The sequence below is a fragment of the Octopus bimaculoides genome, chromosome 3 (genome assembly GCF_001194135.2).
Source record: "Octopus bimaculoides isolate UCB-OBI-ISO-001 chromosome 3, ASM119413v2, whole genome shotgun sequence".
Classification (NCBI taxonomy): Eukaryota; Metazoa; Mollusca; class Cephalopoda; order Octopoda; family Octopodidae; genus Octopus; species Octopus bimaculoides.
This window is the reverse complement of record NC_068983.1, coordinates 13,677,065-13,682,466: the sequence shown is the minus strand read 5'-3', so window position 1 is coordinate 13,682,466 and position 5,402 is coordinate 13,677,065. Positions and strand designations below refer to the sequence as shown.

The 5,402-nt window shown below is 31.4% G+C and overlaps 1 long non-coding RNA gene across 1 annotated transcript in view; it reads left to right on the top strand.

Moving 5' to 3' along the window:
- Positions 1 to 76: 76 nt before the first annotated feature.
- The window catches only part of LOC128247263 (uncharacterized), a 5,911-nt gene continuing 585 nt past the window's right edge, over positions 77 to 5,402 (top strand). The window contains exon 1 of the long non-coding RNA XR_008263617.1: positions 77 to 5,383. This is a non-coding gene — a long non-coding RNA (uncharacterized LOC128247263). The remainder of the gene's footprint in view (positions 5,384 to 5,402) is intronic.

The window sequence follows — 5,402 nt, the reverse complement described above, 5'->3', positions numbered from 1 at the left end:
TCTCTATATATATATATATATATATATATATATGTGTGTGTGTGTGTGTGTGTATGTGTATGTAAATATATGTATATTTGTATGTATATATATATGTGTACATGTATGCACACAAATATATATATATATATATATATATATATATATAAATTTAGTAAATGGAGTAAAACGCATATGTTAAATGAATTCTTTTATTTCCAACATATGTTTCGAAGATTACAAATTATACCTTCCATAGGAATAGGTGATGTTGATAAGGATGTAATTTTCTCTTCAGGGAAATACATAGGAACCAGCTTAACTGTAAGACATTTTAACTGAATATGATAACTGTAGTTAGAGAAGATTGCTACATAACTTATATATATGCATGCACATATATATGTGTTGGAGTTGTACTTTCTTGATGGAGACTATGTGGCCAAATAGTTAAGAAGTTTGTTTCAGATTCATGAAGTCCTATCCTAGGTTCAATCTCAATGTATGGCACCTTGGTAGACAGAAACTGTACTGAAACCCAACAGATAGATTGTAAATGTAATTCAAAGCTACAGCATTGTCACACCTCGCGTCATGCAAGTTCTGCCTGTGAATTAAGTGAAGTGTATATGTGTCTGTGAAATGGTCAGATAAGTGAGTATTAATTAACATCAAAACTAATTAAGATGATATTGTTGTTTAGCAATTGAGATACTTATATCATTAAAGCATTAAAATATTAATTACTTTGCTGCAATGGATTAATAGATATCTCAAAATCACTCCGATACCTTTTTATTATTATTTTATTTTATTTTTTCGGTTGGAGGTTCCATGTATTTTTGGTTAAACTAAAGAAACTAAAGGATTGAAAATAAAAAAAATTATTATTATTATTATTATTATTATTAAGCCAGATAAAATGCTTCACAACATGTCTTCTGGCTGGCTTTACGTTCTGAGTTCAAATTCCATTGTGGTTAAATTTGCCTTTCATCTTTTCAGGGCCAATAAAATAAGTACCAGTTGACTACCGGGGATCAATGTTATCAAGAAGTCCCCCCCCTCCCCCAAAATTTCATACCATGTTCCTATAGTAAAAAAAAATATTATTATTATTACTATTAAGGTGCCAAACTAGCAGAAACATTACCATGCCAGACAAAATACCTCCACTGCATGTCATCTATCCATACATTCTGAGTTAAAATTAAGCTACAATTGACTTTACTTTTCATCTTTTAGGGGTCGATAAGTACTAGTCAAGGACTGGGGTCAGTGTATCCCAAAAATTTCGGGCCTTTTGCCTATACTATAAAGAGTTATTTTTTGTATTGTCCCTCTCGTCCTTTGCCCTTGTGGCAAATAAATGAAATAATAATAATAATTATTATTATTATTATTATTATTATTATTAAGGTATTTGGATTGACAGAATTATTAGAGCATTATCCAAAATGCCTTATGGTATTTAGATGTGGCTCAAATCTTCATGAGATCAACTTTGACTTTTTCTCCAGGGTTGATAAAACGAAATACCAGTCATATAACAGGATCACAGTTTTGTGTCTCTTTTCATAGTCTTTATCATTCTTTTCTTCCCTTCACTCGTATTTGTAACATTGTCTCAACTGGGTTTTTTTTTTATCGCAGAATTGGTATTTCATTTGGATCTATGCATTTTGAGTTCAAATTCTGCCAAGGTCAGCTTTTGTTTTTCATCGCCTTCCAAGGCTGATAAAACACAGGGCCATAATACTGGACATCAATTTATATATATATATATATATGTGTGTGTGTGTGTGTGTCACGTGATTGTATTAGAGAGCAACTCTGTCTTGTGCCTGGGGATGAAATTTTGCTTGTAGGCACTATTGTGTCCTTTGGTCAAATTCTACTTACTTCATTATGTATTTAGTACTATACTATGTTTTAGTCACTAATGCCGAGGCCATGCTGGAGTACCACCTTCATGAGCAAATGAAGTATTATTATTATTATTATTATTATTATTATTATTATTATTATTATTATTAAGGCAGCAAGCTGACAGAATTGTTAGCAGGACGGATAGAATATTTAGTGGTATTCCATCTGTCACTATGTTCTAAGTTCAAATTCTTCTGAGTTCGACTTTATCTTTCATCCTTTTGGGGTTGATATAATCGACGAGTCCCCTGCCCAGACCTTTCAGGCCTTGTGCCTTTAGTAGAAAGGATTATTATTATTATTATTATTATTATTATTATTATTATTGAGGTGGTGTGCTGGTAGAATTGTTACCACAGCTAACAAAATGACTTGCAGTATTTTCCCAACTTTTTACATTTCGGAATTGAAATTTTGCTGAGGTCAACTTTGTCTTTCATTCTTTTGGGTTTGATGATAAATTAAGGACCACTTGAGCACTGGGATTGATGTAATTAACTTCCCCCAACTCCCTTTCAAAATTACTGGGTTTGTACCAAAATTAGAAAGAAATATTGTTATTGTTGTTTTTATCATCATTAAATAATAGAAAGAAAAATTATTGTAATGTACATTGTCTGGTATTGTGCTGTGACAGTAAATAGGGGCTGTTGGTAAGCAAAATCTGCAAAAGGGTTTCAATTTTTATGAGGAACCGCTGTCAGTAAAGCCTTGGGAAAAAATGCATGAATGTCACCTGTCCTCCATTTTCTCTCTCTTATATATATATATATATATATATATATATATATATATATATATATATATATATATATATATAGTTACATTTATATCCCATATGAATCTGAGGTGCCATGTCTATCTAAGAATCCATAATTATTATTGTTATTATTAATTTCGTTTTTGTTTTCAAATATCAAACCATTTTAATGGGTTGTTTTTCTTTAATTTTATTTTTGTTGTTTTTTTTTTAAACTTTTGTCAATGTTTTTGAGAGTTGAAAGATACAAAGAAAAAAAAAGAACAAAGAAATTATTGAATGCATGTGTCGTTTGTTGTTTTATTTTTTTTGTTTGTAATATTGTTTTTTCTTCATTCTTGTCGCTTTTATCCTTTGTCAGTTTACAATGTGACACAAAATACATATACATAACACTGTGTGTATCCTATATATATATACATACACGTTTGTGAGTGTGTGTGTATATATATATCTATTTATCTATCTATCTATTGAATATCTTCCTATTGTTGTTAAAATAACACTGGTGGTGGTGGTAGCATCTTGGGTGTGGTGAGAAGGAAAAAAGAAAGAGTAGAAGGATAACCAAAAGGGGAATGACAGAGAGAGAGAGAGAGAGTGTGTGTGTGTGTGTGTGAGAGAGACAGGGAGAGAAAGTAGAAGTTAAAGTGGTAATGTGAAAGTTTGAGTAACTGTTTATATGACAGAGAGAAGGGGAATGGAAAATTAATGGAGAGATGGGAAAAGAATAGAATGCGAGAAAGAAAATTAGAAGATAAAGAGAAAGGCAGGACTAGACCAAATCAGAAACAAAAATAAATTGAGAGAGAGAGAGAGAATGAATGTTTGTGGATCAAATGGAGATAAGAGAGTCGGAAAAAGAAATTTGGAAGAAATAAAAGAACAAAAAAAATGTTTAGCAAAATAATGAAATTAATGTACAATATAAAACAAAAGAAAAAAAAATGTCTTTTTTTCTGTCTCTCTGTGTTTTATTTGAAATAGAATGTAACCAAGACTTGAGCAAGGAACAGAAGGAATGAATGAGATTTTATTGGAAAAACATTTTTCAAGAAATATGACCATTATTATTATTATTATTCACCGCTTTTAAGAAATGTTAGTTAATGTTTGAACATATATGTTATCCTGGCCAGAAAAATAGTAATGATATATCTTGAAAATTAATTAATATTTCAAAACTGAATTTTTATATTTAAAAAATAAGTGGTTTAAATATCAATATCTGTTAATGGTGATTTCCATCTCTCAGCATACTTTTGGCAAATCTCTTATTGACAATTCCTTTCTGTAACTGTTGAGACTATTGAGCAAGTATTTAAATGGTATTTAAATTTAAAGGGTATTTAAATATTTAACACTAAAATTACTTGCGCCAGCAGTTCTTCTCCAAAAATGAAAATTTTCAACACTAGAAAAGAAAAGACTAATATTTGAATACAAACACATTCTGTGTGTGTATTTGTGTACAAGTTTGCATGTGTGTATGCACATGATCCTTATTTAACCCTATAAACCCTAAATAAATATGAAGAGGGGAAAAAACATTATTGACAAGTCTAAAAAGACAACTGAAAACATTGCAGTAACCAATGGAAACATTCTAAAGTGTTGAAGCATAAAAACCTTCTGAGTCAATCCAGACTCTTGATTCTGTCATTTTCTTTATACAATTAATAGCATTTGAAGCATTGAATTTTATTACTGAAAAAAGCATTAAGGAGTTAGGTTCCTTAACTCTTTGCCTGTCCTGTGTGTCACATCTGATACCCAAGACATATCTCCCTGGTGTCCTTGCATCATATATGATACACATTCCCAAATTTCTTTTTCTTCAACCGCTAAGGTAACTTGTGACTTAGGAAAGCCTTATATAATTCAGAACACACGAAACAAGGATTAATTAAAAGTCTGAAGCATGGATGCTTAGGACAAACTCATGAAAATGCTTTGTACTGGCAAATGATTAAACAGCCAGAATTGTTACCTAGCTTTAGGAACGGTAATTCTTTAAATGGTATTCAGCAAAAAATACACATACATTTATTTTCCTTCTATGCTATATTACTAGATTGGATTTGAATGTATTTGAATCAGAGATTTGTGAATCAAGTAAAGATAGCTACAGGCCAGGTAGATTATATTTTTCAGTAACTCATGATTATGATATTCATATTACCTGGACTATAGACTTCCTGGGCAGTAGCAGTATACGTTCTATGTATGTATATCAAACGGACCATGTACAATGAGGCTGTGCACACACACACACATACACATGGATAGTAGATATGAATATTAATCAGTTGTAGTTTTACATAACTGAATATTTGTTCTACAAAATCTATGTATACATGTATGTGTGTGTATGTAATATATATATAGGCACAGGAGTAGCTGTATGGTAAGAAGTTTGCTTCCCAACCACATGGTTCCAGGTTCAATTGCACTGATATAGTATCTTCTACTAGAGCCCTGGGCCGACCGAAGCCTTGTACGCAGATTTGGTGGATGAGAACTGAAGCCTATCATATATCTGTATATATCTATGTGTGTATGTGTCTATCCCCCCCATCACTGCTTGACAACCAGTGTTGGTGTGTTTACATTCCTGTAACTTAGCAGTTTGGCAAAAGACACCGATAGAATAAGTACAAGACATTAAAAAAAAACAAATCTTGAGGTCGATTTGTTTGACTAAAATCCTTCAAGGTAATGTTCCAGCATAGCC